The following is a 15250-nucleotide window of genomic DNA, read 5'->3' on the forward strand; positions in this document are numbered from 1 at the left end:
TGTTTCAGATAGCAGTGTGTAACGCTAACACATTCAACATCACCAAGGCTCATTTCCTTTGCTCTAGTCTAATCACTCACCCAGGTTCCACATGCTCTTGGTCTCAAGTAGCTGTTAGGACATGTGCTCTTTTCTGCCTCTCTAAACTATAAGGAAAATGTGTTAGGCTGTTACAGTAATTATCACTTGCTCTACCACAGTAGTAAATGTGCTTTGATATTGCCAATCAAATATCGTTTTCTGCCTAGAAGCACACCGTGAGTCTGTGTGCACACAGGAATTGTTGTCAGAGATTTAATTTGTGTTGCTCTTGTTCTGTAAGACTTGCACTCGTAGGAAAGGGGCAGCTTATTTTCTTGAACTGTGATGGTTAGCATTCAGCAGAAATCACTATTTCACAGATGAGAGGCAAATGCTAACACATTTGAAAACAACAGGGTAGATTTTCCTTCCACTCCTGCAATGGGTGAGGTAGTTCCTACATGTTCAAAAGCCCAATTAACCCTTACCACATGTGCTCTTACATACATCTATGCAGTCTTCATGCAATTGTGCAAGTGTCCATGCAGATCTTAATGCACCTGACAATACACAGTTTCCAGAAACACACTCTTAGCACACAGCCAGGTGCTTCTCCTGCGCTCCCATGCTTACTATTCAGCACTGTGTGGTATTTCAGATAGCAGTGTGTAACGCTAACACATTCAACATCACCAAGGCTCATTTCCTTTGCTCTAGTCTAATCACTCACCCAGGTTCCACATGCTCATGGTCTCAAATAGCTGTTAGGACATGTGCTCTTTTCTGCCTCTCTAAACTATAAGGAAAATGTGTCAGGCTGTTACAGTAATTATCACTTGCTCTACCACAGTAGTAAATGTGCTTTGAAATTGCCAATCAGATATTGTTTTCTGCCTAGAATCACACCATGAGTCTGTGTGCACACAGGAATTGTTGTCAGAGATTTAATTTGTGTTGCTCTTGTTCTGTAAGACTGGCACTCATTGGAAAGGGGCAGCTTGTTTTCTTGAACTGTGATGGTTAGCATTCAGCAGAAATCACTATCTCACAGATGCGAGGCAAATGCTAACGCATTTGAAAACAAAAGGGTAGATTTTCGTTCCACTCCTGCAATGGGTGAGGTAGTTCCTACATGTTCAAAAGCCCAATTAACCCTTACCACATGTGCTCTTACATACATGTATGCAGTCTTCATGCAGTTGTGCAAGTGTCCATGCAGATCTCTCTTGCACCTGACAATACACATTCTCTAGAAACACACTTTTAGCACACAGCCAGGTGCTTCTCCTGCACTCCCATGCTTACTATTCAGCACTGTGTGGTATTTCAGATAGCAGTGTGTAACGCTAACACATTCAACATCACCAAGGCTCATTTCCTTTGCTCTAGTCTAATCACTCACCCAGGTTCCACATGCTCATGGTCTCAAGTAACTGTTAGGACATGTGCTCTTTTCTGCCTCTCTAAACCATAAGGAAAATGCGTCAGGCTGTTACAGTAATTATCACTTGCTCTACCACAGCAGTAAATGTGCTTTGAAATTGCCAATCAAATATCGATTTCTGCCTAGAATCACACCATGAGTCTGTCTGCACACAGGAATTGTTGTCAGAGATTTAATTCGTGTTGCTCTTGTTCTGTAAGACTTGCACTCGTAGGAAAGGGGCAGCTGATATGATAGGATTTGAAACGCTCAAAAAAAATATAGTAATATATTTAAATTACATAAAGGTATTTTTTTTTCTTTTAGGTATTGGTGAACAACACTGAAATAAATTAAACATGCCTATAAAATCAAGAAAGAGAAAAGAACAGCAAAAACACCTATATTTGAAGACAACTGGACAACACAAATTAGTTGAAGAATCTCATGTTGGAAAAAAGAAAAAGTCTTCTGGTAAGCAGACTAAGGATTTTTTTTAAAATATCTTCAAACATAGAAAAAATGTAAAAAATATATCCACTGCAAATAGTGTTTCAAGTAGAAAACAACAATACAATAGACAGAAAATACTAAATGCTAATGTAGAATCAGAAGCAAGAAAGAATGACTTAAAAAGAAAAACAGAATTTCAAAACATTCGTAGAAAAATGTTTCAGAGAAGAGTGATGTTCAATTTGCTAAAGGATGTGAAAAAATATAGGAAGAAAGCAAAATTTTATAAGAAAAAGAAACATATTGAATCAATTGTTGCAAAGGCTTTGGAATTAAAAAGAAAACCATTCATTTTAATTTTGAACAGGATCCGTACATTAGATAAAATAGTCAATGTAATGAAGTCAAAAAGCAAAAGGAAAAGAGTAGTAAAAAAAATAACTTTTGTAAAGTGTTCTTAGGAGAATAGAAGCATAGTTCAAGTACTGAACCATTTTTTAATGAAGAGAGTTATCTTCAAAGTAATAGTTTGCTGCATGCAGTTGACACCAGTGGTCGAGCTTATGAAGTTAAGGATGGTTGTGTAATGGAAAAGGAGAAAATGGTTCCAAGAAATGAGGAAGAAGTAATGGCTGCTGAGGTTATGGGGAAACGTCCTAAAGCCCCAGTGCACACTTGGAATTGTAGTAGTATTTGTACTGTACGACAAGAATCTATTGATAAATTACGTGACTTTCTAAGAGAATATAGTAAAAAAAAAGTGTTAAACAGAAGATTAAGGTGCTTCAAAGACTAGATCCATGCAGAGTGAGAAAGAATACTGGTTTGCAAGGACATTCTCTGGCTTGTCTTTCTAGGAAAGTTTGTCAAAGTGTTTTTCACCATTTTAGGATGCTGGCAGTTCATCATACTGAAATGAGAAAGTTTGTGAGAAGATTGTATTTTGCTATAAGTCCAGCACTAAAGTTACATGAGTTAAATAGTGCTCTGTTCCGTGGATCTGTATCAGATGCGAAGAAGGTTTGTGAGGATATTGAGTTTTGTTACTTTGGTCCAGAGCAAGAAAGTGCAGGAAATGACACAGTTATTGAAGAAAATGTGGAAGAGAATGTAGAACCCACTGTTAGTAAAAAAATTGAAGATTAAATTACAAAATTTACTATCATCTCTAATGAAAGACCAAATATTACTTGTATTTGTTGCCGGAGAAGCCATTATAAAACTCAAACAAGGAATGTTGATCTCTATAAAAAAAGTGAAAAAGAAAATAATTATGAGTGGAAGAATTTTGCTACATAATTGTTTCTGGAAAATTGTTTTGATTTGGGTGAAGATCAGCGTATTTGTAAATACTGTTATAACAAGTTAGAAGAAAATAAAATGCCAGCTAGAGCTGTACATAATAATTTGGAATTGGTTGATATTCCTGCAGAACTTAGTGATTTAAATACGTATGAGTCTATACTCATTCAATGTGTCCATCCGTTTCAGACTATAGTTCATATGGAGCCCAAAACAGGTAAATTACCTCCTTCAGATTTACAAAGAGGTTTAAAAGGAAGAGTTGTCTATTTGCCATTAGAATTGAAAAAAAATATTGAAACAATTGATGCAGATAGTTTGGAAACTGAACCATTAGTTATTCTGGTTAATGGTGTACCTACAAAGAATAAGAAAATTTGGCAGGAGCTGGTGAATGTAAGAAAAGTACAAAGAGCAGATTTATATTTGAAAAGAAATAATAAGTACTATGAATCAATTTATATGGATGAAGATGAAGAAGTTTTACTAGCAGACACAGGAATACCAACTGGGCAAATTGAAAAAGTGGATAATTCAAAAGAAGAAGAACTTTATGAACATTTCACCATACATCCTCTTCATTCTAAAGAAGTTATGGGAAACACTATGGATCTGTTTCAGATGAAAAAAGCAAAAGGACTCCCGTGAGTGTATGGGAGGAGAGCTTGGAAGCTCGTTGTTTTCCCCAGCTGTTTCCTACAGGAAAAGGTGGACGATCTGATGAACGTCCAGTACAGATTCCTACTTCTGAGTATCGGACTACAAGACTATATGCAGAAGATCCAAGATTTCGTCAAAGTATTCCTTATTTGTTCCATCTTTTATTTGAAAGTGACTTGTCTGCACTATCTTATGCAGTAAATCACATTTTAAAAACTGGAGTACATCTACATAATGTGTCTGCAAAGGATTTATGAACAAAGTGCAACAGCGAGATGATCATTTGGAATCTCAATTGATTAATCTGATGGCTTGTCAGTGTGGAACTAATGAATATTGGTACCAACGCCATGGAGAATTGAAATGTATGTTACGGAATTTAGGAAGTCCTACATGGTTCCTTACCCTAAGCTGTGCTGAGTATGCTTGGGATGATTTACTGGATTTTCTTCGAGAGGCAAATTCAAGTATTGAAAACATCCAATACAAGACAGCAGGAGAATTGTGCTCATTGGATCCGGTTAATGTTTGCAGATATTTCAATCATAGATTTGAGGCTATGATGTCCTTCATCTGCAATAAAAAAAATCCACCTCTTGGAGAAGTTGTGGATTTCTTTTGGAGAAAAGAGTACCAAGCAAGAGGTGCTCCTCATATTCATATGCTGTTGTGGATCAAGGATGCCCCAAAATTTGGAACAGATTCTGATGATGCAGTTTTATCTTTCATTGAAGAATATGCACCATGTGCTATACCTAAAAGCACAGAAGAAATAAACTTAAAAGAGCAAGTTTTACGTTTCCAAAGTCATCGGTGTGGAAAATACTGTTGACGAAAGTACAAGAGTAAAGATAAATTCTACACAAAATGTCGATTTGGATTTCCACGACCTGTTCTTTCAAAAGGAAGAGTAAACAGTTTTATGTCAGCTGTGCGACATACCATTACAAGAAAATCTCCGAAAAATACCTACAACCTAAGAAGAAAAGAAGAGTCAAAATATATAAATGACTACAACCCAGTCATTTTATCCATGTGGAATGCTAACATGGATATTCAGTAAGTAGCTGACAATTCTATTGCTGTTGCTTTAGTATGTCACATCTTACATCACTAAATCTGAGAAAACGGAATTGAAAGAAATGTGGGAAGAGATTTCTCACGAGAAGACTGTCAGTAAAAAGCTATACAGTTTCAGTTTAAAGATGTTATCGCATCAAGAAATTGGCTCATACGAATGCTCAGATAGGTTATCATCTGCAAGTCTGTACTTCAAATCCAGAAGAATAATTTGGGTAAGTTTAGGCCTTGCAGGAGTGCGAAATCAGGTACTGAAATCTATTCAAGAAATTGAATATTTAGCAGAGAACGAACCAGAAACTACAGACATTTTGAAAACAAATATGTTGGACACATATTACCCAAACAGAAGTCATCATCTTGAGAACATGTGTCTCTATGAAGTGCTGCAGAACTACATTTATAAACGTAATGCCACAGAAGACATCAACAATGGAAAATATAAAGTCATTGGTGAGGAAGGATGTTTGGTGAAGCAAACAAAAGGGAGTTTGATTAATCACAGTAAGCTGAGTTGCGACACTACTGACAAAAAGTTTTTTTTTACCACTTAGCACTTTTACAGCTGTATAAACCATGGCATTCAGAGGATGAATTACTTGGAGATTTTCAGAGCTATGAAGATTCCTTTAATGCATGCAAAGAGAACATAGAATGCAGTACTTTCTCAAATTATGTACAAATGTTAAATGAAGAAATTGAACAAGAAGCTACAATTGCAGCTGAAGTAGCTAGAGACAGTTCTCAAGACAGTCAAAGTTCTGGTACGCTCAGTCAAGATCCCCTAGGACAACCAATCGTAGAAAATGAAGCTGCAATAGCCATGACTGAAGTGGAAACAGCTATGAATCAAGCTCAGGAAGATTTAATAGACTTACCAAATTTGGAACAACAACTGAATGATGAACAACAACAAATTTATGAAGAAGTCACAAAACAAATTGATCATGGATTACTACATGAAAATAAAGAGTGCTCATGCACAGCATTTGAACCAATCAGAATGTATGTGAGTGGACAAGCTGGAACTGGAAAACGTTTCTTAATTAAAGTAATTAGAAGCTACCTACAGAAAAAAACTGATTCACCTTTGTCTTGTGTTGTTACTGCTCCAACTGGGTTAGCAGCATATAACATAAAAGGAATTACCTTACATCGTTTGCTAATGTTACCAGTAGAGCATGAGAACAAAATAGAATACCACAAGCTAACAGGAGAAGCATGTTTTGAAGTTTCAAGACTGTTGAAGAAAATGAAAGTTCTCATTATTGATGAGGTAAGCATGGTATCAAACTTAATGCTTGCCTTTGTGCATTTAAGAATGCAGCAAATTCTAAAGACAGACTATGACGTGTTATTTGGAGGAAAACATGTTATAGTTTTTGGGGATCTACTGCAGCTCACTCCAGTTAAAGGACAACCAGTATTTAATACTGTTACACATGAAGACACGAAAAAGTCGTTAGGAAGTATAGGTAATGTGAATATTTGGTCATACTTTGAGTACAAAGAACTCATTACCAATATGCGGCAAGCAAATGATGATGATTATGCAAGTCTTCTCAAAGATATCAGAATTGGACTACTCACAGAAAATGGCAGAAAAGCTTTACAGAGTCGATTGCTATGTAACTTGTTTCCAACAGAACAAAAAGTTCCAGAGAAAATATACAAGAAAATTGCAGAAAGAAATACTGTAATCTGCTTAATGCCAACACTACATGAATGCTCTATATTCAATGAAGAACTTTTGAAATTGGAAAATGAAGAGATTATGAAAATGGAAGCCGTGGATAAAATACAGCATGAAGGAATAACTATTACATTGACAGGCAAATTGAAAACTAAATTGGATTCTCTAGAGAAAAACATATCGAAAACCGCTGGTTTAGAAAACAATCTTTATGTATGTATGAACTGTCGAGTAATTTTAAGACGTAATTTGAATGTAGAAATGGGTTTAGTGAATGCAGCTATGGGTAAAGTTGTGGGTTTTGTGAACTACCAGAAAAAAGATGGAATTGAATTTTTAAAAATAAAATTTGATCAGATTGAAGAGGTTAAAGACATTAGTCGTTGTTCAGTTCGCTTTTTGCTTGTGAAAGACTTATATGTACGTAGGAAGCCGTTTCCGTTTTCTCTAGCATATGCTGTAACTATTCACAAATCTCAAGGATTAACTGTAGATAGTGCTTTTGTAAACATTGGATCTAGTGTGTTTAAAGAAGGTATGGCATATGTTGCTTTGTCACGAGTGAAAAAATTATCTGGTTTATTCATGATAGACTTTGATGACTCAAAAGTTAGTGCTGATGCAAATTGTGTAAAGGAGTATAATAGATTAAGAAGAAGCTATGCTCCTCATTTAGGTCAGTATCCTGTGTTTGAAAAACGTGTTGTTTGTCGGAAAAGGAGAATTGAGAATATCTGTAATGAGGATGTACAGAAGAGAAAACAAAAGGAGAGTGATGTGATTGCAAGCAAAAAGAAAAAGGACAATGTTGAAGGGGTTGTTGGTTGTCATTTTGAAAATAGCTCTGGTGTCAACTGCTACGCTAATGTAGTGCTGAATGTTGTATTTTATCTTGAAAGTTTGCAAGAGCAGATAATACTAAATCATGAAAAAAGATTTTGTTCTCTGCTGAGTTTCCTTTATGAGAAGCTGAGTAACGATAAAACTAAAATAGAAAGTGCTTCTGATGTTAGAAATATTTTAGATGTATGTTCTGGATGTGCACAGTTTACTGAAAATGTCCAGCAAGATGCACAGGAATTCTTAATGTATATGCTTATGGTACTGGAAGATGAAGGGGTAGAAATAGAAAATATGTTTGGTCTCTCTTATAAATGGGAACATTCTTGTGAAAACTGTATGAACACATGCAGCACTCATATTAATTCTGAAAGGTTCATACATTTAACATTACCAGAGAATAAAGCAGTGACTTTTAGTATATTAGTTAAAGATGCAAATCACAACATGGAATGTTCTCAATGTAAATCAGAAATGTTATCAACGTTATTTTTAAAGAAATATGGACAGTATATAATTTTAATGATGCAACGTTCTAGAGCTGATGGAACAAAATTGGACACTTTAATAAAGAAGTTTACAGGAAATCAATTATCAATTATCAATATCAGGAAAGACTTTTGTTGCAGTTGCAATAATTTTCCATGATGGACCTTCTATAACTTCTGGTCATTACACAGTTTATCTAAAATGTGAAAAAGGCTGGACACTGTGTAATGATTCTCAATTGATTTTCAAGCAACGTTTGCCTGCAGAATTACCAAATTCCTACTTAATTTTTCTAAAACCAAAATTTTAGATACAAATTGCACCATCTGAAGAAACCATTATTTCGATTTTATCAGATTACCAGTGGATATTTCACCTAAAAAGGGTTTAAAAATTACCATTTGGCCTCATGGAAAGGTAAAAATTTCTATTGTGGACTTCTTTGACCGATATTATTTTGGTGTATGTGCTTAAGCAACAAGATTTACAGACGTTATTTATTGCAAATAGTTATTGTTCTTAGAAGATATTTTTAATATATATGTTACATTTCTATCAAGGTGTGTTTTACTGAGGATAGATTCAGGGCTTTTTTAAACAATCTTTCAGATTGTTAATTTTTTTGCCCGCTGTTCAGTGATAAATGCAATTGATATCACTATTTTCAGTGAAATTCAATATATTCTGAAAACAGCAAAAAAAGGGCAAAAAATTACTTTGTTAAATATGAAAATATGTGTACTGTATTCTAAAATGTATTGTTAAATATTACTACATTTTTTCTTTTTTTTCAGATCGAGAAAGAAAATTTAGGAAATTGAATCAATTTTTCTTGTAATTAAAAAAACCCATTTATTTCTAATTAAGTTATTTTGTTGGTCAGGTAAGTTTAAAATATCTGTATTTCTCACCCCTTCACTTTCATGCTCCCTTTTCTTCACTTCTCCTCACTCTGCTTTTCTCATTGCCCTTCCCTCTCTCTTCTTCCTTTACTGCTCTTTCGTAACTCCCTCACTCCTTCTCTACTACTCCCCTAGGTTTACTGCCTCCATCACTATTTTTTCAACCATGTTTCTCTTCCTGTCTCCATATGTCTCAGTCATTCTAACTGCCTTATTCCTTGCTCGCTGTCTCTGTTTCTGTCTCCCTCCCTTTGTCTGACTTACTCTTAATTTCCTTAACATCTCTGGGGCAGATTTACAAGCCCACTGCGCCGCCACTACGTCACTTTTCATGACATACTGGTGGCGCAGGGGGCTCCTCCATATTTACAAGGAGAGGAAAAGCCACCCTGCGTGACTTTTCCTCTCCTCGTAAATACAGCCACTTCACACGCAGCACTGTGCATTGAAGGGGCGTTCCATGGGTGTTGTTGTGGGTGTTCCCACGCAACGTACATAGAACTAGACACAACTCCAGATTTACGAGAAATCGTAACTCTGGAGATACGTGTGAATGCTACGCCACACTAGAGGTGGCGTAGCGAGGCTCAATGAGGAGAAATGTTTTCATTTCTCCTCGTTTTTTCCTCTTTCAGTGCGTGCTGCATGCTACAGCACGCATTGAAAGAGGAAAAAGCCTCTTGTGATTGTTTTTGTGCAGGAAGGTGTCCCTTCCTGCACAAGAACAATCTCTCCACCACGCAGGCATCCTTGCACCATGGTGCAAGGGAGCCTGCGCCAGTGCATGGCTGCAGTTTGTGCGCCAGCGCAGGGGAAGCAAAGAGATGCGACATATTCTTGTAAATATGTCGCATCTCTGTGCTTCGAAACTAACGCAGCACGGCGCAGCAAAATTACTTGCTGCACCATGCTACGTTAGTTTGTTATAAATCTGCCCCTCTGTTTCTACCACTCCTCCTCTTTCCATCACTCATTTTCCATCTGTGTTAATTTTTTAACCTTCTCTGTCATTCTCCTACCCTCACCTTCCCTAACTGTCACTATCCTTTTCTCATAGTCACTCCTATTCTCCTACTTCACTTCCTCCTGTCTGTATCTCACACCCCTTCACCTTTTCGCATTCTTTCCTTCACTCTCCCTCACTCTGCTTTGCTCATTGAAATCCTGACTCCCTTTCTCTCACTCCAGTTTCCTAAATCCCTCCATCCCCTCACTCCCCATCTCTCACTTTCCCTTACCCCCTTTTCTAATCCTCATATCTGTTATCTCACCATCACTCCACTTCTCTTACTTTCAATCCCTTTACCCTGCTATACTTCATCCGCTTCATCTGTTACTCCCTTTTCCTATCTCCGTCCCTTACTCCCCTTTTCTCACTCACCCCTCCCTCACTCTCCATTACTCACTGCCATTCCCTTACTCATTCACTCTTCTTACCTGTATCCTCTACCTTTAGTCCTTTTGTTGCAGTCAGTCTTTCACTTCCCTTTCATGACTGATCATACTTTCCTTTTCTCACTCATTCTGTCAGTCGTTTCCTCCTCTTCACTTCAATCATTCATGTATACACTACACATTCATTCAATAAAATTACAACACAGTATGTTAAGAATATAGCTCTTCTTGGAGAAGTGAAGTGAGTTCTGAAAAGAGCTGTTTTTTTTGTGGAGCAGCAATTCACCAGGACCAAAAAAGAAAAAAAGAAAAAAAATATGGGGTGGAGCAGCAAAAAAAATAAAAGATGAAAAACTGTTCACCAGGAACAAAAAAACAAAAAATTACGGGGTGGTGCATTTGTGCTGTTGGATTTTATTCTCTATCAGGTTAATGCTGCTCTCACCATAACAGAGAACAACATTGCACTCATTGCACCGGATATGAACTCTCTGGAACAGAGGGTGGATATCCAGAGGTCTGGAACCTGGTGATTCTGCGGCCGCAGATGATGTGCTCGGCTGAGGGTCTGGAGGGTTGGCTCTTGTGGCTGTTCTACACTCACGTGCATAAGCCACAGGATGCATTGTTTGAAAGTGCCTCAACATAGTATAAATACTAAAGGAGTATTTTCTTTTAGGATCTCCTCGAGACAAAACAACTCCACAAACAGTGCAGGTGACTTTTGGGGCATTCACCTTCTTCTGACCCTCTGGAAAAGTAAAGAACTTCCAGATGAAGGAGTCCTTCTGTTTCCTCTGCCTTGCTGCCACAAAGGTCTCCTCCTCACTCTCTGAAGAAGTCTGCTGTTCTGCCATTGCTGCTCAGCTCCTTCTCCCAGAAAATAAGAAGAAATAATGGGGGGAGTGAGTGTGGTGTTTGAAGATTCTGGAACTGAAACTACTATGAACCAATGAAAAGTGTTGTTTTGTAATCACATGACTTGCCGTGCGTGCACCGTGTGTGTACCGTGCACGCACGGAGCACGCACGCATGCGCACTCGGAGCACCCGCGCGTGCAAACACGGAGCACGCACGCAAGCGCACTCGGAACACGCACGGAGCACGCACGGAGCACGCACGCATGCGCACACGAAGCACGTATGCGCACACGAAGACGGTGCACGCACCGTACGCGCACGGTACGCGCTCGGTGCGCGCACCCCCGCGGCAGAAGATAGCCAAAGAGAAAAGTTAATAATGTGAAAACAAGTAACGGAAGACACTTCCTAATGCCCTAGGCCTTGTCACAGGGTCTTAAAAGGACCCACTAAAGGAAAAAAAATGCTTTTGATTTTGCTGGTGCGCGCACCATGTGCGCACAGTGCGCGCACCGTCAAAAACTCTTAAAAGAAAACCAAAATAAATGTAAAAAAAATGTATTAAACTGTTTATAAGTTTATAGAAGATATTAACTATGCTGTTCAACTTTATCCAAATTAAAAAATAAAAAGAGCAGAGCCATTCCATATTGCAGGATACAGTCAATCTATAACTATGTACATAGGTAGTTTATTGTAAAATAAATATATAAAAAATATAATAATACATACATAAATTAGCATTTAAAAAAACCTTACACATTCACTAAAAAAAACATAGGTTTCACACACGTTATAGTTAGAAATTAGCATTTAAAAAACCTTGCAAATTCACTGAAAAAACCATAGGTTTCACACACGTTATAGTTAGGAATTAGCATTTAAAAAACCTTGCAAATTCACTGAAAAAACCATAGGTTTCACACACGTTATAGTTAGGAATTAGCATTTAAAAAACCTTGCAAATCCACTGAAAAAACCATAAGTTTCACACATGTTATAGTTAGCTGGACATTTCACTCGTAAAAAACCATTGAAATTCCCCCGTTATAATTAGTTCAGCTAACTATAACTCACGCGCCCGCAATCCACTGCTGACGACGTCACATATTACATCACTCATGACATGGTCAGTGACATCACTCATGACATCACTGATGACATCTCAAATGACATCACTGATGACATCAATCACTGATGACATCATCCTTGTGTAAGAGTGTCAGACCTCCTCTTATCCTAATATAAACTTTGCTACACACATTGAAAAATACAAACTAAAGTTTTGAAAACTATAGAGATACCAGTTAGAACAACCTATTCAGTAATTCCAAAATCTACATACGCATCCACTCATTCATCAACACTTCTATATAGTCACTCATACATGTACTCAGTCAACATATGTACTCATACACCTATACATCCTGTTACACACCTACACTCATACATAGAGTTACTCACACACATACTGACACATGCAAATAAACATCCATTTACTTGCATGTACAGCTATACACACACCAGTACACTTACTTCTACAGAAACGTACACATACTTACTCTCTAAAACAATCACTTATAGAAACACATACTTATTTATACAGTATCTCTTCCAATCTCTCACTCTCATATATCCTCACTTATATACATCAATACTCACATATAATAGTTCAAAACATATGGACTTACTCATAAAGACACTATTGAGACAGTCATTCACTCTCTTACTCACCCATACACACACTCATCCACCCATACTGTCCTGCTCACATACTGTCTTCAAAATACATACAAACAGTGAGTCACTCATTCATGCGTCCATACGCTAAGTAACATCCCCCACTGAACCATACAGACACTCATACTGATACTCTAAAAACGAACTAATAACCCATATACACACTCATGTAGCTACTCTCCAACCCATGCAGCCACTTATCCACAAAGTGAGACACCGATACAGATATTTAAATATTTAAACATTACTCACATATACTTGTATTCACTAAGATACTGTTAATAAGTCAGTTATACAATTAATTTTACAACAAAAAAAAACATCCATTTAGACACTTATTTACCCATTTTTTCTTTCATTAACCTTTAGATATACATATATAAAAAAGATTTATTTATCAGAAAGACACATATTCACTGGATGATGTCATCAGTGATGTCATTTGAGATGTCATCAGTGATGTTATGAGTGATGTCACTGACCATGCCATGAGTGATGTAATATGTGACATCATCAGCAGTGGATTGCGGGCGCGTGAGTTATAGTTAGCTGAACTAACTATAACGGGGGAATTTCAATGGTTTTTTACGAGTGAAATGTCCAGCTCACTATAACATGTGTGAAACCTATGGTTTTTTCAGTGAATATATATATATATTTATATATATATATATATGTGAATGAAAACCCTCTTGCTTCACAACAAAAAGGTAGGAGTCGCACTCAGGATTGCAGGAAAAGAAAGGTTTAATGACTGACGCGTTTCAACCTCACGGTCTTTGTCAAAGTCACTTCGTAAGAAGGAAGTGGCTACATATAAAGGCATTTTTTACAACCAAGCATGACCAAGCAAATTTAAGAATAGACATAGAAAAAAGAGTCATGAATACATATAAAAAACAGACTCTCCACATATTAAAGCTGCCATCCATGAAAAATAATAATAATTTTCTTTTTTCTTTTTTGCTATATATAACACAAAATAGGTAGATTTAAATTCCTCATTTATAAATGCTTAATGTGAAAAGGATATATTTAGTTTGTGATGAAATCCGTCAATTGCACGAGAGGAAATGCGATCCCATCAAATGTGTACCACACTGAAATGGTGCACATAAAGAGCAAGTGGAACTGCCAAGTGGCAGCAGCAACCAACTACCCTAAATTGCCACTAGACGGCTAGGCTAAAATTAAAAGATGCAGCAACAAATAACAAAAAACCCAAATAAAAGGTCACACAAAAAGTGTAATAACAAAAATATCTAAGGAGAAGCTTGGATCATGCCGGGAAAATAAAAAACCCACCCCCAGTGTATTAAAAAAACAAGGCGTGGCGGCTATGTCCACCCATCGACCAAGCAGCTGCTTGGGTGAAATGGTGGTGAAATGGAACAGGTAGGGAGAAATAAAATAAACATTTGCGAATGCAAGATGTCTATGAAAAAAGTTAGTATGGCAGGAGGTGGGGAGGCTCAGAGAGAGCGCGCCTAAAAGGGAAGCCAGAATGTATCAATACAGTGTCCAGATTTGTTGGAACACTTCAGGTCTATGATATCCCCTCATCCTAGGTGAACATGAAGGTCTTCCTCTCGATTCAGGCCACCAGGCACCTTACTCTGTAGGCGGATGATATATTCAGACTCCAAATGTCGCAGGCGGCGCTCTCGGTCACCTCCATGTGGATGTACTGCAACCCTGTCAATTCCAAAGAAGAAGATCTTAGAGCTAACGTCAGAAATCTCTTCATGTTCTAGCGCGTAAGATCCCTGTTCCTAATGGCAAGGAGATGCTCCAAAATCTGCTTTTTGACTGGAAGCACTGTACTACCAACATAGCACAAGACACAAATGCAGGTCACAACATAGACAACATATTCAGTATTGCAGTTGATAAAAGAAAGAATTTTCTCATTCCTGCCAATTGGTAACAAATACCTTTTTACATTTTGGCTGTTCGCGCAAGCCTTACAACGGCCACATTTATGGAAAGCAGGGAGTTCCTTAAGCCATGTGCCTGTTTTCTTATTTTGCTGTGTAAGATGACTATGTACCAGTGTGTCCTGTAGAGATTTACATCTACGGTAAGTAATGTGTGGTTTGGGACTAACCAACTTACCTATCACTGAGTCCTGTCTGACCAGGTGCCAGTGCTTGCTAACAATTTTATGCAGCGCCTGGGATGCATTAGAGAAAGTGGAGATAAGCCTGACCTCCTGTTTGTCCTTTCCTCATGTTTTCGGGATCAGAAGACTGTCCCTGCTTTTTATGCAAGATTTCTCAAGGGATGCTCTAATGGTTTTACCTGAGTAGCCCCGTGTTCGAAAACGGGCAGCCATGTTGGTTTGTTCTTTGGACAGTGCCTGAGGGGTACTACAATTGCGTTTTGCTCTGAG

This window comes from Triturus cristatus, chromosome 6, assembly GCF_964204655.1.
Source record: "Triturus cristatus chromosome 6, aTriCri1.1, whole genome shotgun sequence".
Lineage (NCBI taxonomy): Eukaryota > Metazoa > Chordata > Amphibia > Caudata > Salamandridae > Triturus > Triturus cristatus.